Genomic DNA, 24,481 nt, shown 5'->3' on the forward strand with positions numbered 1-24,481 from the left:
GATATTCTGATAATACTTAGGCAGTACACTAGAATGAGAGTTGTGTTTTGCACCAGAAGGATATTAAATGTAAGGACATCCACACTTAGTTTAAGTATTGGCACTGTGTTCTGTGCTAATCTGTGCCCTTATTGTTACATTTAGGTTTTTAAACTCATTAAATCTCTCTCTCTCTCTCTCTCTCTCTCTCTCTCTCTCTCTCACACACACACACACACGCACACACACAGTGGCATAATACATGGTTTCCCCTAGTGCTATTTTTCTAGAAAAAGAGGTGCCGGAAGTCACAATGCATACCTCCCTTGTTCTCTTATAATAGCAATGGTGCCCATCAGAGAGGAGCCAGAACTGAGTTCCAATGAGTTCCGGCTGAAAAAAAAAGCCCTGGTTTCCTCCCTCTTCATTTAATCCCCACAGCAACCATGTGAGGTAAGTTAGAATGAGAGGCAGTGACTGGCCCAAGGTCACCCAGTGAGTTTCATGGTATGATAACACTACACCACACTGACTGTATATTGTATCCAGTTAAATTCTATTCAGAGTAGATCCACTGAAATTAAGGTGCCTTACTTAGTCATCTCCATTACTTTCAATGGGTCTACTCTGTGTAAGACTAGAATGGAATACCATTCTTTGAACAGAACTTAGCTGGATACACTCTTATTTTAATTAAGGCAGTCTTTAGTTTAACGTGGTTTACATGAAGACAATAAATGACAAGTCTACTGAAGGGCAGGATTAAAAATTCTGAGTTAAATCCAGTTTTGCAAACCAGTTTGACTCCAGAACAGTAAATTCAACATGGTCCCTTGAAATCCTTAAGTCCCAAGCCCTTGCTTTATGTTAGCATATTACACATTTCTGTCTCCTGGATCAGATGTGGGAAACTTTTCTCAGGCTGACTGCATTATCCCAGTGAAAAGCTCTTTGGGAATGCATTACAATAGCAAGCAGAGCCAGACACATGGGCAATCACACATCCTTAATGTATGAACATGTAGACATGCAGTCTGTTTCTCTCTCTCTCACACACATGGAAACACAAAAGGTTATTTCCTATAGAAACAGAGGCATATATTTAATTATTATTATTCAGTTTTCAGTTTTTTATACACTTGCTTTTTTAAAGAAAGTTTTAAAAAGGAAAAGATTTCCAATGCCATTTATAAATTCTGACTGTGCAATAAGAGTACCACAATCCCAGTAGAATGCAAATAATGCAAAGGTACAGTTGAACTTCAAGCCATCCTCTACATGTATTCAAAGTCTCAACATTCAATATGCAATTGCATTTTGAGAATTGAATGTACACAATTGCAAAATGCATGTCTGATTCCCCACCGCACCCCTGTATTTGCAAGGAGCACAGCCCACCTCTTTGCTGAGACCTCATCATTTCAACCTCCTCTGTTTTGATCTTCTTGCAGCAGAACGTCTTGCAGAGGAAAGAGCATCAGTTGCACACTTAAAAGGCCTTACATCTGCAAGACATCTAAGGGGCAGGAGGAGACCCAGAGGACCAGCTGCAATCCAGCTGCAGAATATATCTGGCCTACAGTGTGACAGTTCTAAATCCCTGACCTGGGCTGATAAACCCCAACTCTGAATGGAGTGGTGGGACTGATAATTGCAATGACAAAAAAAAAAAAAAGAGAATGAAACCTTACACAAGCTCCTCCAGTAATGTTGGTGGGGGTTCTTCAGTGAAGGGAATTATTGAATTGGTTATAATGCCAAAGTGAGAAACAACAGCACCAATGATCAAGTCTCCTGCCTGATGATATGTATGAAGTGGAGGGTGAGGAACACGAATACTGCATCTAACCATGTGAGCATTGCACACCATGTGAGGAAGCAGTACCAGCAGCAAAACAACTAAAACTGACATCCTGGGGATGAGTACAAATGTTGCCAGTGGAACAGATCTCTTATTTCTTCTACAACAATACCATAAGAGACTGATTTGAATGGCACATTCTCCTGAATGGCCTGAATCCTGGGGTATCCAAGATCAGAATAATAGATTCTTGCCTCTTCCCATTCCCTCTTCATAGCTCTAAATGGTATTGTGCATATGAAAAACATCCTCCACAGTCTATTAGCTTTACTAGTGGCTACTAAAATGTCACAGGGGTTTTGAGAAGCAGCAGGTTTAATTACAGTCTTTGGGTGAAAGAGGACAGTAATTATTAAGTAAATTCCTCATGGAATTGCTGAAGAAAATTTGTCACATATTCTGCACAGATGTTTTCCTCATTAGACTGGTCTAAGAAAAGTTGGGTTCTCTTTGTACTGAGTTAGACAGGGCTTAAGGACAACATTCTATAGCTGAATACTGAGAGAAGGAGAGCGGAAGGGGGAGTTCTGGGAATGAACAATCCCTGTATAGTGTAGGGGAGAATTTCCTCCCTACCTCATGCCATATGTTCTGTTGCTATCAAAGGGTTAAAAGGTAGCAGAAACGCTCTAATCACTGAGCAGCTGGAAGTCATTAGGCTTCCGGGAACATGAGTTTGTATAAATAGTCTCCCGTGTGTTTGTTCCCCCCTTCTCCCCTTTTGGGCGTGTTTGCTGATATGTGTGGTTCGTCGCCGGGTTTTTTGTGTGTGTAAATAAACCTTTGTTTGAGTTCCAAAACCGCTTGCTCCAAGACTCCTCTTTGAAAGAAATACTGCCTCTCCTGCCCTTCTTAAACTGCTGTGTGAAATGCTCTGCTGTAATGGGACTTGAGACGATGGAAGCGCACCGGACATTTACTTTGCATTAAACTAATTAAAGTTTAATGGGACAGGTTATGGTTGTTTGTACATCAAGAAGGAGCTAAGGAGTGCAGTTCAGAGTGATTTATGCAAGGACTGGAGCGAAGTCAGAAGCGGTTGCCGACAACGAAAGCCTTCAAAGCAGCTTGAGTCCTGCAACGTGCCTAGAAAAGTTTTAAACAGGCACTGAGCAGTTTGTACTCGCTGGAAGACGTCTTATTCCTCAAGGAGCCACCTCAGCAGCTGGGAGACGGTCTACAGGTGTGTGAGTATCGTTCCTAAGCCCCAGGGAGGATGGCAGAGTCCCAGGAAAGTTTTACTGTCCCGTTTACGCGACTCAATGGGAAAAATTGGCAAGATTGGAAGGCTAGAGTAAGGGTTTGGTTGCAAGCAAAAGAGTTGTGGAGTTGTACTGAAGCACCGCCTTTACAGGCAGCTGCAGACGCGTCTGCAGAAGACAAAGCAGCAGCAGCAGCTTCACAGAAACGCGACAGGAAAGCCCAAGGTCTGCTAGTTTTGGCAGTGGGACCAGAGCAAATGCCTTATGTTTCTGAGTTAAAGAACACGCATGAGGTCTGGACGGTTCTGCAGCGGTTAAATTCCAGAAACACTGCGGGGGCCAAGATCCATGCTACAAGATGTTTGTTTGATTTACGTCTTCAACCGGGAGCGTGTGTGAAAGAACATATTGCCAAAATGGTGTCTGCCTTTAATCAACTAAGACAGCTGGGCATTCCTTTCTCTATGGAGCAGCAGTCATACATATTGTTGTCTTCTCTTGATAAGAGCTATGAGACTCTAGCTCTAACTTTGGAGGCTATGCCTTCAACTGAATTAACCCTTGAATACATTTCATCTCGGCTTGCAGATGAACAGGATAAAAGGCAAAGAGAAAGAGGTTTGTCTTCAAAGGGGAGTTATGCTGTGCCTAAGAGTGGGGATGCTGAGTTTGAGAATACAGTAAATGCTTTTGCAGCTAGACACTGTTTTCGCTGTGGTTCCCCTTCCCATTTAATTAGGAATTGTCCACGTGAACCTGGTCAAGACAGCACCAAGGCCGTTACCCCTAGTTACCAGACAAGGAGTTCCAGGGGACGTCGAAGAAGAGGAGGAGGTCGTGGCTACTCCCACAGCACACAGCACATGGCTTCAGCAATGGCGTTGATGCAAGGGCGTGGCCAAGGCAGCAATCTACGCTGGTTGATCGACAGTGGTGCATCTCACCACCTGGTGGCGCCATCTAGTGTCCGGTTGCAGAATTGCAGACATTTGCAAACCCTTAAAGTTGTGACAATGGCAGATTCAACTAAACGTTCCTTAGAGACCATAGGCACAGTGTTCTTGAATTGTTTGCAAACAGAAATTGATGCCTACGTGCTAAAGGGATTGAAGGGGTGTATTTTGTCTGTGTCAGAACTTGATAGAGTTGGGTTTAAAACTGTGTTTGAAAATGGGGTTTGCACTATTTCAAAGAATAACGTATCTCTTTTGCAGGTGGAATGCAGAGATGGGTTATATTATTTTGAGACAAGTCCAGATGAAGTTGAACAGGTTCATGCTGGTTGTGTGAACACGCCTACCCATAATTCTTGTGTCCATTTATGGCACCGCCGTCTGGGACATATTAATTTTCAGTATGTTAAAAAGCAACCTGAATTATCAGAAGGGTGCAAAATGAACAAATGTACTAAGTATTTGGATTGTACTGCATGCAAAATGGCGAAGGTTCATAGATGCAGCTATCCCAGTTCAGATAGGAAATCTGGCAAAATATTCCAACTTGTGCATATGGACCTATGTGGCCCAATGCCTGTTGCTAGCATGGGAGGTTCGGGGTATGCACTGTGTCTCTCGGATGACAAAACGAAGGTTACATGGTTTCTTCCTCTCAAAACCAAAGCAGATACTGCAGAAACAGTTAAAAATTGGGTTCATGCAGTAGAACTTGAATTCGGTACTAAAGTACTTGCTTTTCAAACAGACAGAGGGTCAGAATTTACCGGGTCTGTGTTGCAGAATTTCTTTAAGAAAAAGGGAATTAAGCATCGTCTGTCTACACCTTATTCCCCCCAAGAAGGAGGCGTGGCCGAACGTAAAAACAGGGTTCTGCAAGAGTTGGCAAACTCTATGTTGTTTGATGCTAAACTCCCTCAAAGTTACTGGGCAGAAGCCTGGCAAACGGCTACTCATATTCTGAACCGAGTATATAATTCGGTAATTGCCACTACCCCATATTTTGCTTTATATGGGAAGAAGCCCAAAATTAATTACTTTCGGGTGTTTGGATGTCCAGCCTATGTACTTATCCCAAAAGCGTTAAGGAAAAAGGGAGGTCCAAGGGCTAGGAAACTCATCTTTTGTGGGTACGAACCACACGCTAAATCTTGGAGATTCGTGAACCCAAATGGGGATACTACAAGAGTGGTCCTCAGTAGGAGCGCTGAATTTTGTGAGCAGTCCGGATGGACTCACTTACATGGTAACCCTGACATTTTGAGAGATGATTTAGGCATTCATGCTGAGAATGAAAGTCCAGAGAGTGGTGAGCCAGAAGGGGATGGTGCACATGGTTCAGATGCAGATTCTGACCAGGCACAAGGTTCTTCTCCTAAGGTAGAAAAGCCAGAATCTAGGAGTGTTCCAACATCGCCAGTCAGTAGGCCTAGCAGACAGCAAAAGCGAAGCAGGTCACCTGCAACACCAAGCCCAAGGGAGGTATCTAAACGGAGGTCTTTATCCCTAGAGGCACATCCAGATATAAAGTCTGAGACAGATTCTGACAGCCAACGGTCAGAGGGGGCACAAGAGGAACAATTGCGCAGATCAAACCGTGCCACAAAGGGCAAGCCGCCAGAGCGGTTTAAGGTGACAAGTGTATATGTAAATATGGCACAGTGTGAGCCAGATAGCTATATGGAAGTACAACAGCTTCCAAGCTCAGAAGCCGTAAAGTGGCAGGAAGCAATGGAAAAAGAGATGGCTTCAATGAAGTCTCTCGGTGTGTTTACAAGTACAGAGCTTCCGAAAGGGCAACAAGCTGTAGGTTGTTGATGGGTATATCGTTTAAAGCCCACAACTACTGAAGAGTTGCAATATAAAGCCCGACTAGTTGCAAAAGGGTTTTCGCAGCGCAAAGGTGTTCACTATTCTCAAATCTATGCCCCTACTTCAAGATCGGAGTCACTAAGAATGCTTTTAGCCTCTTCAGCTAAGAAGGGAAATAAGCTGTTTCATTTTGATGTCAATGTGGCTTATTTAAATGCAGACTTACAGGAGGAAGTCTATATGACACCACCACCGGGTTTTGAAGGAGACAAGCCAAACCAGGTCTGGCGCCTACACAAATCCATTTATGGGTTGAAACAGTCCGCCCGTAATTGGAATTCCTGCTTAAACGATGCTCTAGAGAGCATGGGGTTCAGAAAGAGCGCAGCAGATGCGCGTCTTTATCTAAAAGGCTCGGGATGTGAACAAGAAGCAGTCTTGATATTTGTTGACGATTTATTATACAGTGGAAAGGACGATAAACTTGCACAGCAATTTGCCACAAAGCTTGGAGAAAGGTTTCAGATAAAATCACTAGGCAATGTATCTGTTTATCTAGGAATTAAAATTCAGCAAGATGAAAATGGGAACTATTGGCTCAGCCAAGAAGCTAAGATCCAGCAGTTGCTGGAAAGGTTTAAAATGGACAACTGTGCTGGTGTTAAAACCCCAATGGAGTTAAGTTACATAAAGGATGCTCAAGCCGAGCAACAGGCAGAGTTCTCTAATCCCGGGGTTTACCAGTCAGCGATAGGCAGTCTACTCCACATTGCACAGTGGACTCGGCCCGATATAACATATGCTGTCAACATGCTGTGTAGACAAGCTGAAAAACCATCAATGCATGCTTGGCAAGGAGTAAAAAGAGTTTTAAGGTATCTCCAAACTACCAAAAGGTTTCGCTTAAAACTATCAGCAGAGGGCAGCACACAACTTGAATGTTGGGCCGACAGTAGTTGGACAGATGCTGGACCAGATAGAAAATCAGTGTCAGGAATGGCGATAAAATTTGGAAATGCACTAATTGGTTGGAGATCAAGAAAGCAATCACTTATAGCTTTGAGTTCAACTGAATCTGAGTTTAATGCATTATCAGATGTATGTAGAGAACTGGAATTTTATAAGCAACTGGTACAAGAATTGTTTGGAGAATGTTCCCTACCTATCAGAGTGTGGGAAGACAATCAACCTTGTATTAAACTAGCTAAATCAGGTCAATTCAAGGCACACACAAAACACTTGGATATCCGTTATCAAAATGTATGCCAAAGTGTAAAACAAGGTTTAATTGAACTAAAGTATTGTCCAAGCCAAGAAAATCTCGCAGACGGTTTTACGAAAGCTTTGAGTCCGCAATCTCATAAATATTTCTGTTCAGGTTTAAATTTGAATTAAGGTTGGTACAGCTCAGTGTTACGAGCAAGAGGGGGTGTTGCTATCAAAGGGTTAAAAGGTAGCAGAAACGCTCTAATCACTGAGCAGCTGGAAGTCATTAGGCTTCCAGGAACATGAGTTTGTATAAATAGTCTCCCGTGTGTTTGTTCCCCCCCTTCTCCCCTTTTGGGCGTGTTTGCTGATATGTGTGGTTCGTCGCCGGGTTTTTTTGTGTGTGTAAATAAACCTTTGTTTGAGTTCCAAAACCGCTTGCTCCAAGACTCCTCTTTGAAAGAAATACTGCCTCTCCTGCCCTTCTTAAACTGCTGCGCGAAATGCTCTGCTGTAATGGGACTTGAGACGATGGAAGCGCACCGGACATTTACTTTGAATTAAACTAATTAAAGTTTAATGGGACATGTTCCCTGGAACACACACACACACACACACACACACACGAGACATGGTGATTAAAGTTTAGAGAACATATCTTTAATAAACAAGAAAAAGAAAAGTAGACAAGATATTTATTAACTTTTTCAAGCAGAAGCAGAACAGCAATAGGAAACTCCTGACTTCAAAATGCAGTTTGGTCCTGTGTGACCTCATGGGCAACTGACATTAATGTTGCTTTGGGGGTTGGATTGTTTTCTACTGACACCTTAGTTTGCTCATATTCAGTTTCTTAACTGCTCAACCATAGAGACTCACACAATCTGTGTGAGCTTTGGATACTATTGGGCACTTTTCTCTATGAACAGGCTCAACTGCCCTCAACCTGTGTTGTAAATGCACAGGTTCTTATCTCACAGTTTATTCTTATATTTATGTTGCAAACATATACTTCTGCACAGCTAAGAAATTTACAAGTATGGGCAAAGTACAACCTTCTTGCCCTTAGTATGATAATACTTGCATTATTTTTCAGATGACCCATTTTGAATACAGAGACATCATAACTCAGCACCAGAGTTCATTGTTACTATGGCCTGATAACCAAGGCTCAGCATGAATGCATGAATGCATGAATGCATGGGCTCCTGGCCACTTTGCTCCTCTCTTATTATTCTACTGCTGCAGTGCAGTGAGCAAAGCGATGATTTGGCTTAGCATGTTGTCCAAGCCTGGGCTTGTGGTTTAGCTCCAACCATGAGCTGTAACTAAAGATTCTCTTATGCTTTACAGCTTATTACAAGTAGGGCCTTCTGAGTGGTGACACCCTAGGTGTGAAACACTCTTCTCTTGTGCTTTAGATTGGCACTGACATTGGCCAGGTAAATACATTCCCCCCTTCACCAGACTTTCTGATTAAAAAGCTTGAGTCTAGGTGACAGAGTATGGTACCTGAAGGATGGTGCATCTTGTTATAGAGATCCAAAAGATTTATACAATCTGAAGAGAACCCAGAGTATAAAGATTATTTCCTCTACTTTTTAACTGATATGTTGATTTTTGTTGTTGTTGTTACCCACACTGTGATACATTAATGATGGATGGGATATAAAGTTTAGTAATAAATAGACAAACCACATCCTGTCATCGAATGACCTATTGTGCTAAGGATATATGGTGCTATATGCACAATGCACGGGACATCAAACTCACTACCCCATCACATGACCCAGGGACATTTGCTCTGAGAGTTTCCTCAGCAACTACTATTAGAGAACAATTTAAAAAGAATATTATAGGATTTAAAAAGAGTGCTTAAAAGGTAAGAACAGTAAAACATACGACTGAGATACATACTTTCCTACTTTTATTGAAAAATGTATATATCCATTGCTGAGAGGGAAACTCTTACAACATTCTGCTGTGCATACAGACTCATGTCTTCAGAGTTGAAACTATAGCAAATGATGTGTACATTCAAATTTTTCAGGCCTTATTTCTTATTAGATGTTCCCTATTGTTCAGCTCAGGCCGCAACAAAATAATGTAGCATTTGGGGGCAAAGATGCAACTCAGCATACCAATGCTGGAGGCTAAAATAGAGAAGATCTCCACAGCAACCATGTATTTTCCCTTGGTACTGAGGTAGGTTGGAAAGAAAGATATCCAAACACTGCAAAAGACCAGCATGCTGAAAGTGATGAACTTGGCTTCGTTGAAACTGTCAGGCAACTTCCTGGCAAGGAAAGCTGCAATAAAGCTGATAATAGCCAGGAAGCCCATGTAGCCAAGAACACAGTAAAACATAGCAACAGATCCCTCATTACATTCTAGAATAACTTCTTTAGTCAACGAGTGTGCATCAACATCTGGGAATGGGGGTGAGAATCCCAGCCACACAGTACAGACAGCTGCTTGAATAAGGGAGCAGGAAGCCACAATGGAAGTGGTTGTTCTCTTCCCCACCCACTTCCTCATCTTGGATCCTGGCTTGGTAGCCATAAAGGCCAGAACAACTGTGATAGTTTTTGCCAACACACAAGAAACAGCCACTGAGAAGATAATGCCAAAAACAGTTTGTCGGAGGAGACACAACACTTTTTCAGGCTGTCCAATGAATAGCAGTGCAGAAAGGAAGCAGAGCAGGAGGGAGATGAGGAGAGCATAGGTGAGGTCCCGATTGTTGGCTTTGACAATGGGTGTGTTGTGGTGCCTCATAAATGTTCCCAGAACCAGAGCTGTAATCAAAGAAAAGGAAAGAGCAAAACAGGCTAAAATGATCCCCAAAGGTTCTCCATAAGTCAAGAAGCTTATATCCTTGGGAATACACACATCTCGATTGTTGTTTGGATATTCTTCTTCTAGGCATTTATTACAGTCATTCATGTCTGGGGGGAAAAAGTATGTTGTCTTACTCCAAAAAGCAGGCTGCAATTGTTCCTTTAGTACGTTTTGTGTTCACCTTGCAGGATAGATTTAGAGTTTACAAAATGAAATATTTCATGGACGATTTAATCAGCATAAAGCTTTGTAGTTCTAAATCAACATTATCTTAACTTTCTGGGGTGGTTAAAATGAATATACATCTACAGAACTGCCACAACAGAAACCAAGAAAAAACATCCTATATATTTGTAGCTTGCCAGCATCAGGGCCAGCTTTGGATTCAGCATGTTGCAGTTTCTGCCTAGTTGTGGCACAATGATCACACCCAAATCAGACAGAATACTGTCATATAATGTCATGGATTTGCTGGATGCAGAGGAGGGGTGGGAGGCACCATCTGGGAAACCCCCAAGGGAAGAAGACTCAGAATCTGGGGACTGGTGGTGGGATGATGATGGGAGATCAGAGGGAGAAGAGAGATAAGACTGGAAGGAGGAGGTGTCAGAAACTAAAGAAGTGACAGGGTTTAGTGAGTAGAAAGAGTCTGTGGCAGAAAGCAGTCCGGAATCAGAGGCAGGAAAGGAAGGAGGCCAAGAGGCAGAAATTAGGCAGGCTGCCAGGGGGTCACCTCCTCCTGCTGTGACCAGCTCCCCACCCCTCCCCAGTCTCCCGGGATCACAAGGGGTATGAAGGGGGCAGACTGGGAAGGACCTGGGACAGGACCTGGGACAGGAAGAGGCTGTAAATCGAGAACTGTCCCTGGAAAATAAGGAAACTTGGAGGGTCTGTTCCTTTAAATGCCTGCTGAAAACCTTTTTGTTGCAGTAGGCCTATCCAAAAACACGAATTGGTTCTATCTGTTTTTGAATGTGCTTCAAATGTATTGCGTTCTACTATCTTCAGAAATTTTAAACAGTTTTTAAATATTTAAAAATGTTTTTTAAAAAATTGTATTGTCATTTATATTGATGGAATCTGCTCTGAATAACCTGAGGCACACACATCAGAGTGTTTCTCCTTCAGCAGTTGTTCCCTCAAAGCCCGATCATAACAAAGATATCAATCCCATTTCAAACACTGGAATTTGATATGGCCATAATCTTAAAGGCACATCCCTTTGATTTTCAGCCAGAGAAGTTGTATTTTATAATATAGTTTAGTAGATGCATAATTCTTACCCTCCTGGTCTGAAATCTTCCCTTCAGGACATGGGATGCAATCGTAGCAGCAAAATGGTTTCCCCTCCTTCACTTTCTTTCTAAAACCAGGATGGCACCTCTCAGTACATAAAGAAAGAGGCTGTGACTAATTCATAAATGAGAGAGCAAAACAATATTTGGAACCATTATATTTTGGGTGTCATTTCTTCTGTTCATACTTCCTTGCAGTAATATATGTTCAGTGTTACAAGCAAGTGCTACTTTTCTCTATTAATATAATAATTAAAGTGCTGCATCATGCCTATATATGTATAATTTTTACACTAGCAAAATGGACCAGCCCTCTGAGAGATAGCTAACTAGATTTATCTGCCAGCTGCTTGTTTAACAGACCTTCTCTTTTAAGAGACCTTCTCTCTTTCCCTGGCCCATCACACCCTTGTCTCATCTGCTCCAAAGCATTGTGGAATAGATTTAGGGAGAGAGGAGGGAGGGAAAGTTCCTTTGTGAATTTTAAATGACATAGATTATGCTATTTTATATAGCTAAGCCAGTAGAGAAATAATAAAGACAAGTGGAAAACAATCAAAGGAGCTTGTGGAACCCCATTTATTTCATCTATCATTTCTTTTCTTTTTTTAAAAAGGAAAACACCACAAAAACCAAACCATCAGTATTTTATCCAGCTTCTTCATTTATTCAATTAAATTTGGATATCAGAACCAGAATTGGATATCTTCTCAAAGGCTGCAGTTGTAGCCTACCTGGTTAAACCAGTAGTACCAAGCTATGTCATCTTCATTGATGGTGAACACTTGGTTGGGATCCACCCTCCCAACCTTCACTTTATGAAATGTTTGGTTTGAAGAAACAATCCAGTTAACCACGTCAAATCCAGCTACTAACTTTCCATGCTGGTCAAAGGCAACCTTGTCACCATTGCTGTTGTTAAATGAGACACTTCTGAGAAAGTGATGGAGCTAGAGTGAGGAGGAAAAAGCAAGAGTTTAGAAAATGCAATAGGGTGATATTAATTTCTACTGCTGAGTATGGATTTTGAGCGGGAAATTATTCGTAATGTGCTCACTCTTCTTGAGTACTCACTCTTCAGAGGCAGGGGAAGATGACATTAGAATAATCAGGAAAATAACTGTGACATCATCATCATCATCATCACCATCATCACCATTAATTTTGACTTTGTTCCTTTACATGGAAGCCTCACATTGTTTTTACATATAGAAGACAAATATTTTAAAAACAATGGAAAGCCAACATAGCCAATAGCTAGGGATGATGGGACCAGCAGTCCAACAATGTCAAGAGGGCACCACATTTATTACTCTTGAGCTAGAAAATGGATGATATAATGACTCAGACAGTGAAATAGAGATCACCTAGGAAGAGCAAGGAGGGACAGAAATTGGGCCTTTTATCTCTTCACCTATATAGGTAAAGGTAAAGGTAAAGGGATCCCTGACAGTTAAGTCCAGTCACGAACGACTCTGGGGATGCAGCGTTCATCTCCTTTACAGGCTGAGGGAGCTGGCATTTGTCCGCTCCGCAGACAGTTTATCCGGGTCATGTAGCCAGCATGACTAAGTCGCTTCTGGTGCAACAGAACACCGACACCAGAGCAGTGCACGGAAATCCTGCTTACCTTTCCTTACCTTCTACTTGCACTTTGGGGGGGAGGCGCTTTCAAACTGCTAGGTTGGCAGGAGCTGGGACCGAGCAACGGGAGCTCACCCCATTGCAGGGATTCGAACCGCCAACATTTTGATTGGCAAGCCCAAGGCTCAGTGGTTTAGACGACAGCGCCACCTGCGTACCTCACATTAATGACCACAGAAGGATACCCTGCATGAACTAGAAATAATTGAACAATGTATACTGTTCCTATACTAAGTTAAATGGAATCAAAGAGGAAGGAAGTGAAGGGTGATGCACTGCTACTTTACTACTAGTTGATGGGAGATGAAGAAAGATGGAAAAACAACACATTGGAAGAGTTGGGTAGGATTTTCTTATAGAGATTAGGGACTGCTGTGCCTCTATGCCATTTGAAGATGTTGAACCCATTACCTGTCCAAACTGTTGGTTTTGATTTTGCAGTCCTCTTCCTTCCACTGTTCTGTGTTTGAGTCTAGATGAGGACATGCTGTTTAAAGCATGAGCAGCAGCATAGACAGCATTGTAGATGTTGTAGCTATAGCCTGTCATGCTCATTTCAAAAAATGGTGCCGGAAGGCTCTCCAGGTTCTCCTCACCAGTGCAGATATCTCCCATCACATCTCCCCCATCTGCATCTGGGAACACACAACCAAAGGCCTCTTGCCAGAATTGTCTGATGAATCCATCTCCTTTTGCCCTGGAAGGATTTCGTCCCTCAATAAATGTTTTGAATCCTGGTAGGTCATTGGAGTGTATGCTGAAGGACAGGACACCATGGAATATTTCTGTTTTCCAGTCCCTTTGATAGACCAATGAAATGAGTTCCATTTCAGCTGTCATTATCCATACTATACCTTTCGGTAGTCTTGGTGGTTGTACTCCTGAATAATAGGGAAACCATCTCAAAATAACCATAGATTCTCCATAAAACACGACAACATTGGCTTTGCTGTTCATTACAACTTTGTGTAATTTTGCCCCATCTTCTAGTATTCTGGTAAGTTCAGAGTCAGAACTTAACGTAGGTACTTTTTTTATGAAAGCAAAGCACACACCTTTCTGGGAAAACAGTGGTAATGCAGTTTGCAAAAAACTTTCACCACTTTCATTATCCATTGTAAGGACTCCAATCCATGTCCACCTGAAATGAAGGAGCAAAGAGACAATCCCTGTATATTGCAGGGATTGCTGAGGAACCATCTGGTAGAAGTAAAGACCTCTAATTTCATTGTACATCAGTGGAACAGAGCCATATGTGAACTAAAGGGAGATTGAGAGATGAGGGGAGAAAAAAAAATATGGTAGAATTTATGTGGTACATTGAAGAGTTCAGAATAGTGTACAGTAAATAGGTTGGAATCCCTTGTTTTCACCTCTGCTAATGGAAGTCACATCTTAGCTACATTGGAAGGGAGTCAATTATGGTCATTTCTCCCCTGCCTTCACTCTAACTCTACACTTACTTAAATCTGTTCCAGAAAATTGGCTGACGTAACCTGAGTAGATATTTGTGAAGTGTGGGGGCGACAGAAGGCAAGAGGAAATGTCCGAAATACCTCCCTCCCTATTCCACTATTGGATGCCTTCTGTCATTGGAGGAAGAATCCATTGGATTCAACATATACATTACAATAGCAATCTTTACAACATTACAGTAATGTAAGATAGCTGAATTGTATTATTCCCTTTCTCCAGATAGGAAGCTATGACTGAAAAAATATAGGCTGGCAGGTGTGTCCATGGCTGAAGGAAGAATGCACTGAAGACTTACTGGCTTAAAATTTTCATTCTTAAATTGCTACACTACACCAACTTTCTGATAAGTACATTTTCAAAATAAAGTAAGAATGTGTTCTTTATGCTCACACATTTGTGCAAAGTGATGTACATGTGAAATATGTGGAATAGTGGGCTGCAAATTTCAAGTTACATTCATTTCTAAGCATACTTCTGTCAGTCTAGAAATGAAACAGACCTTTCTCAAGCTCTTTAGGAACACATGGAACTTACTTATACTAGGACAGACCATCAGTCCATTTACCTCAGTGAGGTCTACAATGGCTGCCTACACATCATACCTTTAAAGCACCTTTGAAGCACATTTCCCTCCCCTCAGCTCCACCCCACCCATGTTAGGGAGCAGCATTGTTCTCTTAAACTCTCTCTCTCTCTCTCTCTCTCTCTCTCTGTGTGTGTGTTAATATGGATTTTAGACTTGTAAACTTTTTAAAATCTTTCTCTTTATTTCCAAGACAAAAATTAATATCTTTGAAACATGGAATTGAAAATGCAGAAGGCTCAATAAACTGTGATTGTAGGTTAAATTCCCATACCACTCACCCCACACACATACAGAAATACTACCTGAGGAACCTTATAGTTATTCAAGAGACTTGCCACATTGATAGAAATCTGCGCTTCCCGTGACCCAATGACTGCTACTAGATTTTTCTGGTTGTCACATAGGTAGTTAGGAATAAATCTTTCCGGTGCTGATAGCAGTAACATTGTGGCATGATAGGTCCTTCTTGCATTATCATAGCTGTCATAGATGTGGAAGCCCACAGTGAGATTGGGTAAGATCTGAGGGTTTTCATTGATCTCCTTTACTGCAAAGGCCAAGGCTGTGATGTGTTGGTAATATTTAGGCACTACACTAGAACAAGAGTTTAGAATGATAGTCCATACTTAGTTTAATTATTACCACTGTGTTTTATGTCTCCTAAATTTATTTACTATTAGCAGTATTTGTATATTCTGTTTCTGGACGCACCCTTTGCCCTAAGAGACAAGCAATACCAGTATTCAAGTTCAGAACATGACACACACTGTGCCTTCTGAGCAGAGATTGTTTACTAAACTGAACTACATTGAAAATATACACACTTCTATCTATTTTTTTCTATCTATTTATATAAATCATGACAGCTCAGCAGGCTTGACCAACTCTATTTGACCCCGACTTTCATTTTGTGAAACAAATTTAAAGACTAGAGTTCCTGACTCTGAGTTTCAATAAACAAGTATCAATAAAGATGGGGAATAGATGGGGAAGACCCCTTATCTTACCCCTAAGGAACAGACTTCCTCCTATCAGATACAGATGGCACCATAGTGTAAATTAACCTACAGATTTATAACACATCTAAGTAAGAAGAACAATGCATGTTTATCCCAAAACTTGGAACTGACATTAAAGGCATCTCATGGGCAGGATGGTATCCCTAAAGCAATCTTGAGAGAGATTTTCAAACTTCAAACTTTTGAACCTCACATTCCTTTAGAAACCTTTCCTTGCTAATCTTTAATTTTGCCCACACCATCAAATTCATTTTTGTATACATTCATATGAGATACCAAAGAGCAGTTTTTAGTCCCTTTGATATGAAACCTGCCCCCACCTTTATCCCTTCCTGACTGAAATCCTTGCACTCAAGGAATGTTGCAGCCCTGGAACCCAGACTATGGGATTCTATAGCCTTGTTATATAAAAAGGTTTGGTGAGTTAGCAAAGGAGCTGAAACACTGAAGCCATAAAATTCCCAGTCCTAGCTCTTGACTCCTGGAGAAAAAAAGAATTTTTTTATCATTCCCTTGTGCTAAGGGGTAGTTAATCTTCACTCCTCACAACGTTGACCTACAGCTCTCATAATTCCTGACCTTTGGCAATCCTGACTGGAGCTGGTGGGAATTGTAGACTAACAACTACAATGTGGAGGTTACCAGATTGGCTACCCTGCCTTAACTGCATTAACAGTTTTCTCAGGCTGCAACTCCAGCATTCATTAGCCCATTAACAAAATAAATAGAAAGAAAAACAAACAATCATAAAAGGCCTTACTAAGATGTTTCCGTCAGTGTTGGCAGGGGTTCTTTCATGAAGAGGATTTCACTGGCGACAATGCTGGCATGATGGACAATGCCACCAATGATGAGGTCTCCTTTCTGATGGTACATGTGAACCGGAGGCTGTGGATAACGCATGCTGCACTGAACAATGTGATCTGTACATGCCATGTGAGGAAGCAGGGCTAGCAGCAAGATAACTAAAGTCACCATTCTAACTACAAGGACAAATAATCGTTCTACATAGAAAATCCCCAATGTTTTTCTGCAGGACACTGAGATTAAAAATGCCAGACTTGAATATTTTACATGTTTTCCCCTTGAGAGGTTTGAAGCCTAGAATAGCTAAGATCAAAGTGATGTAATTTCCCTGTTCTCAGTCTCCCTTCCCACCTCTGAATTGTACTGGGCAGATTTATGACATGCTTCACAGTCTTTTCTCTTTGTTTTTCTAGTGGCCTCCATGTTTGAACATCAGAATTACCAGTAATTACTATTCTTCTAAACAAAGCAATTGTGAAGGTAATTGTTCAAGGTAATTGTTGAGAGTTAAAACTGGGGAGTCCCTGTGGAGCTGTTTGTCAGATACAATGGAGAGAAGTCCTCCCTCCCCCTTCGTTAGACAGGAAGTGATGGCAGGGCTTGGAATGACTTACACCAAGAAAAGGACACTGTATTGAATACCTTATGGCAGGGATCACTGACATGATGCCCCTGGGTTCTAGTGTACCCACCACTGCCTCCGAGGGCAAGAGTGAATGGCCTCAGTAAGCTCTCCATCAAGGTCCACAATATATGACAGACTGTTGTCTCTCTCCTATTTAGTTTCTGTTTTCACTGACTCAGCCTCCACAATAGTGAAGCCATTTTGCCATGTCCCCACCTTGAAATCAAGAAGTGAGATGGGAAATGGGAGGTGGGGTGTAAATCAGCCCAGTTTGGGAATTTTCAGAAAATTCCATCCTTACTTTCAAGGCTTTTTATCTGAAATCTGGCTTTGTTACAAACATTTGTTGATGCCTCTCATCTAGGAACTCCGACATCATTGATCATTATGATCCTTTTAGCCAGACCTACACCGCCTGTGATCTATCAGGTCATAGACTATGGCACTCAGTTATCTTTATTCTGACTTTCTTATGTGTATGTGAGAACGTGTCTGCAATTTCCCTCCCTTAAAAAAAATAAAATCAAGTGTTGTTTCTAGAGAAATAAGCGGTGTCAGTTAGGTTTTCTACTGTTTTCCTTTGGCTGTTTCAAGTGGATGTTTAGCCTATGACAAGTTCTCTTTGGCAAATGCCCGTTAACCCAATACCTTATTTGCAATGGGCAGATACCCCAGACCTTGAACTTTCTTTTTTAAATTAGTAAATATCTAGACATCTGAGGAAGAAAGTTATGCAGCAAAATTTGAGGGTATTCTGGGAGCAATCTCTGTGAAACGAGAGTGGCGTGGCTACCTAATATTTCCCCCCTAGTACTGGGGAATTCTCCCTTTTTTATTTGACATCATCATTATGTCTGTATTTGCATGTATTTGTGTGATATCTGCAATAGTCAGGGCTAGAAGGACAAGGATGACTTCCCAAACTAAGCATGTGGCGGCCAGGGGTGGTTGTCTTTATAATTTTGTGGTATTTTGTGAACTTCCCCATGGAAGTCATTTTGTGCTATGCTATGCCATGCTCATTCTACCTACACTTGCAACATTATAACAGTACAAGGCCCCAGTCTGAGAGTCTCAAGAGGTTTTTCGTTCAAAACACAGACAAAAATAAAACTTTTATCCAAATAAATTATTACAAACAATCTGCTGTGCAATCATACAATTCTAGTTTTAAGAACTATAGTGAACAATGCAGACACACAAATTCTTCAAGCCTTATTTCTTATTAGATGCTCCCTGTTGTTCAGCTCAGGTCGCAACAAAATAATGTAGCATTTGGGGGCAAAGATGCAACCTAGCAGACCAGCACCAGAGGCTAAGATAGAAAAGATCTCCACAGCAACCATGTATTTTCCCTTGGTACTGAGGTAGGTTGGAACAAAAGATACCCAAACACTGCAAAAGACCAGCATGCTGAAAGTGATAAACTTGGCTTCGTTGAAACTGTCAGGTAACTTCCGGGCAAGGAAAGCCACAGTGAAGCTGACAAGAGCCAGGAAGCCCATGTAGCCCAGGACACAGTAAAACATAGTAACAGATCCCTCATTACATTCTAGAACAATTTCCTTAGCCATTGAGTGCATGTCAGCATCAGGGAATGGGGGTGAGAATCCAAGCCACATAGTACAGACAGCTGCTTGAATAAGGGAGCAGGAAGCCACAATGGAAGTGGTCATTCTCTTCCCTACCCACTTCCGCATCCTGGATCCAGGTTTGGTGGCCATAAAAGCGAGAACCACTGTGATGGTTTTTGCCAATATGCAAGAAACAGCTAGTGAGAAGATGATGCCAAAAGCAATTTGTCGGAGGAGACATCTCACCCTCTCTGGCTGTCCAATGAATAGCAGTGCACAAAGGAAGCAGAACAGAAGGGCAATGAGGAGAGTGTAGGTGAGGTCCCGATTGTTTGCCTTGATAATAGGTGTGTCATGGTGCTTCATAAATGTCCACAGCACCAGAGCTGTCACCAAAGAAAGGGAAAGAGTGAAATAGACTAAACTGACTCCCAAAGGTTCTCCAAAGGATAAGAAGCTTATATCCTTGGGAATGCACTCATCCTGATTATGATTCGCATATTTTTCTTCTGAGCAAATATCACAATCATTCATGTCTGAAAAAGAAAATAAGTGGTTTTAATCTGAATATCATGGTGTAATTGTTCCTTTCAGAAAGGAAATATTTCATATTTAAATTGCAGGGTAGATTCAGTGTGCATTTCTTTGCTGGAGCAATCAAATAGTGGTGTGATTTCAACTCGTTTGTTTCCATTCACACATATGTTAACATGCTAATGTTTTCCCACCACTTTCTCCTCCCAGGGCTGCAGACACCATAGATATATGCCAACACCATCCAAAACTGAATATTAGGGAATCATGGAGAAGTTAGTAATTTCTCAATCTCTGTAAAAGTATATAGGGAACAGTGTAAAATATTGAATACAGTGTAATTCTATCATGTCCGGCCCATCAGCTGAATCCCAAGTGCTGGTGTCCCTATGGGCTCCCTACCCACTCTGTGGAAAGCACAAGGTGCTGTAAGAGTTATTCAAGATCTTGCTGGAATCCCCTGTCACTGTGCAACCCAAGTAAGGGAGGAAGTGTCAGGGCAGTACAGCAGAAGTACAGCAGGCAGTGCAGAGGCCTTTCAGAAGCCTTTATCACCACCACAAAACCAATGACAGCAGGAAGGCCAATGGCTGAGGAGATTCAAGTGGCCAAGGAGGAGGAGGCAAAGGTGCTTGTGGTGCCCTGAGATAGGCCTGGTCACCAATCCTGTCAGTCAGCTGCTTTCTCCCCTCAGCATAGATGAGAACCCTGAGGAGACCCCCCCCTTCAATGTGTGGTTATGTAAATAACCCAACCATAAGATAATTTCTTCTACAACCATAAGATAATTTCTTCTACAACAGTTGCTCCCTTCAAGGTACACATTAATAAACATTACAATCACATTTCAAGCACTGAAGGAAAGTAGTCCTAAAACAGCCATAAGCTTAGAGGCACTTTCTAGTACTTACCCTCTTGGCCTGAGATCTTTCCTTCAGGACATGGGATACATTCATAGCAGCAAAATGGTTCCCCGTCCTTCACTTTCTTCCTAAAGCCAGGATGGCACCTCTTATTACATAAGGAAACAGGCTGCAACTAATTAATAAATGAAAGTGCAAAATAAGCTTTGAAATCAATATTATAATAACAATAACAATAACAATTTTATTATTATTACCCATCTTTCTGGGTTCCCCCAGCCACTCTGGGTGGCTTCCTGCACACATAAAAACATAATAAAATATTTTTGTGGACTTTTCTTTTGTTCCTAAGTAATATCAGCATAAATCATATATGGTCATGGTTGCAAGCTTTTGTTACCTTTCTTTATTAACCCAATAAATATGGTATCATATCATGCCTATATATTATCAAAACACACAGGTGCCACTATCCAAATGCTCATTGTACAAAAATTCACTTATCCAAACACAAGGAATTAGTGCCCAAACCTTGTTAAATGCACCAGACTTTCTGACATCCAAACAGCTGGACCTTCATGTACTACTGTAAACAAATAAGCAGCATTTTACAAGACTTAGTTTTTTGTGTTCTTCTGGTCCATAGCAGGCATTTTGCCTGAAACAATGGTGGGAGGACAAGGGAAGAAGGAAAAAAGTTGGGCAAATAAGAGATCATTTCCCTCCACCTTTGCTTCCCTTTTGTAAGTTTTTAGAGGGTTTTCCTCTTTTGTTTTGTTTTGGGGTTATTTGGGGGTCAAAATTCTGTGATTGGGAATGTATTTGAAATTTCCCGATATGAATTGAAGGATATTGATGATTTGTTATGCAAACACTCAGCTAACAAACAATTTCCTGAGAATGCATTATGTTCAGATAGTGTGATCTGCATGTATTGACATTATGTAAGTTAGCTTTTTTTTAAAAAAACGAAATAACAGAATTCTATGGAGGTTCATGACCAGATGATGAAATTAATTTTAGACAGTGATCACTGAAATTTGGATGTCATTTGCAATTACTGAGGGACCTACCTGACTAAACCCACTGTACCATGTTATGGCCTCCTCATTGATGGTGAACTTTTGGTTGGGATCCACCCTCCCAACTTTCACTCTATGAAATGACTGGTTTGAGAAAACAATCCAATTGATCATATCAAACCCAGAAATTAACTCTCCATGCTGGTTAAAGGAAATGGTGTCCCCACCACTGTTGTTAAAGGAGACACTTCTGAGAAAATGGTGGAGCTAGGTTAAATTGGAAAAGGCAATGATTTAAAAAGGGCTGTGATGTGCGTGCGCACACAGACACACAGACACACAGACACACACACACACACACTGTGTTTACATTGAAAAAATAACAACAAATTAGGCATGTAATTTATACTTCAATTTTAACACACAGAGCTCTACATGCACCAATGGAATTCTAAGTATTGGTTATGAAAGGATCAATTACAAAATTGTTAAATAATATATATAAATATAACCTGATTATAGAATTAACAAGCAACACAACAGTTCGGAAAGAGGTCTAAAGACAAGGATTTCTATTAGATAAGGTGGTTATGGCAAAAAGGCCTTCAACAAACATTTAGCGGTTTCCTGAAGGAAAGATGTTATTTTATTTCACTTCTCTCTCTCTCTCTCTCTCTCTCTCTCACACACACACACACACACACACACTCAATTTCAGTTATATCTTCTTCTCTACATCTTAAGGGATGTTTTTAACGTGTGATATTTTACTGTATTTTTGGTTTCTATGGAAGCCGCCCAGAGTAGCTGGGGAGGCCCAGCCAGATGGGCGGGTTATAAATAATAAATGTGATTTTGGGGCAGGTCCACAGTATATGCAATATCATGTATATCTCCAGCATGCACTGCTTCTGGTTCTGTACCACTTGAAATTGGGCCCATTACCTGCCACATTTGTTTATTCTGATGCTTCACTCCCACTTTACCTTCAGTTGCTCTGTGTCTGAATATAGATGAGGACATACCATGTAAAGCATAGGCAACAGCATAGACAGCATTGTATATGTTGTAGCTGTGGCCTGACATGCTCATTTCAAAAAATGGTGCTGAAAGGCTCTCCAATTTCTCATTCCCAGTGCAAATATCCCCTTTCACATCTCCCACATCTGGATTGGGGAATACACAGCCAAAGGCTTGTTGCCAGAAGCCCATGATAAAACCATCTCCTTTTGCATGGGAAGGATTTCGTTTTCCAACAAATGATTTGAAATCTGGTACATCACTGGAGTGAACTGTGAAGGAGAGGACACCATGAAATATTTCTGTTTCCCAGTCCCTTTGATAAAATTGTGAAGCGAGTTCCATTTGGGCTGTCGTTATCCACACTATACTTCTGGGTAGATTTGGTGGATTTTCTGCAAAATATGGAATCCATCTCAAAAACACCATGGATTTAGATTCTCCATAAAACAGGACAACATTTGCTTTGCTATTCATTACTTCAGTATATATTTTTGTCCCATCATTTAGTATTTCATCAATCTGGGAGTCAGTAGTTAATGTAGGCACTCTGCTTATGAAGGCAGAGCAGACACCTTTCTGGGAAAACATTGGTAACAACGTTTGCAGAAATCTTTCACCATTTTCATTATCCATTACAAGGACACCAATCCACGTCCACCTGAAATGCAGAAGCAAAGAAAGAATCCCTGTGTACTGAAGGGATTCCTGGGGGACCATCTGGTAGAAAGAACGTCCACAGGATTTAGCATTCATCAGTGGCACAGAGCCATATATGAGCTGAAGAGAGATTGCAGGAAGGGGAAGTAAGACAACAATAACAGAATTTATATTGCACACCACATAACCTGTATTTCTATTTAAAACACTGTGGCTACATAGAGGGATTGACACTGGCTTTAGTGGAGGCTAGTCTGCCTCTTGTGCTTTATTGATTAGTCAATTACATTTCTATAGCAACTTTCATCTCAAGAACACAGGGCAGTTTGCAACTCTCTCTCTCTCTCTCTCTCTCTCTCTCTCTCTCTCTCTCTCTCTCTCTCTTAATCAACCAAAGGCCTGGTTACAGAGAAATGTTTTTGCCTGACACTTAAAGATATGCAATGAAGGTGCCAGACGAGCCTCCTTGGAAGAACATTGCACAGAAAATGCCTGTTCTTGTGCTGCCACCCTCTGGACCTATCACAGATGAGGCACATGAAGAAGGGCCTCTGATGATGACCTCAGGGTTTGGAGGGTGGTCTTTGAGGTATTGTGGCCCTGAGCCTTTAAAGGCTTTATAGGTCAAAATCAGCACTTTGAATTGGGCCCATAAACTGATTGAACCCCACGGGTGAGCACCAGTCAGTAGCCATTGATGGAGCACCCCCTGCTGGTAGTTTACCCTTTCAGGCTCCCCGCAGAGTTGTGCAGGAGCCAGTTATAGTCATTGATACCAACGCCTAATCCAATACCAGTCACACTTGTGTATTCAATAAAGTCATGGCCTAAATTTGCCCATTAACATTTAAACTAAATTCTGTCTTCATCATGTCTTTAGGTTTTGGGGGCTTGACGCGCAACTAGTTCAGTAGGGCCAGGATCAGTGCTATATACTTAAATCATCTTGCATTGGCTACCAAATTCTTCACCAGACCATCTTTAGAGGCTGCCTCACATATAATACATTACAGTAATCTAATCTAGAGGTTACCAGAGCACGTGGATTCACACAAATAATGAAATGTTGTGTCTCTATAGCCACAGCAGGCAAACCTTCCAACAGTTTGACTTCACCTCCAAAGGCGCACTCCTCCATTGTCCCCCAAGACAGATAAATGCCAACTGACTTTTCCAAATAGGAACATGTAGTCGTTGGGTGCAGAAAGTATACTGCCTGTTTTGAACTTTCTCTGTTGCCTGAATAACAGCAATGCAAGTTTTGAGGACTTTTGTTTTGCTTCAAATTCAAATCAGAGTTAACATGGCAAAGTAGGATTCCTTCTTACATAGTTTATGACGATATAGTTGTGTATCACACCTATAATTTTCCTCATCTATGAATGAACCATAAATATCAACTTCTCTTATAATGTATTTCATCTCTTGAACTGCACTTTTATTGCACTTGTAATAAAATAAAGTTCAGGGCAATCTGCAAATAGAAATAGAAATCACTCTGA

The sequence above is a fragment of the Podarcis erhardii genome (genome assembly GCF_964252035.2).
Source record: "Podarcis erhardii genome assembly, chromosome: 13".
NCBI lineage: Eukaryota > Metazoa > Chordata > Lepidosauria > Squamata > Lacertidae > Podarcis > Podarcis erhardii.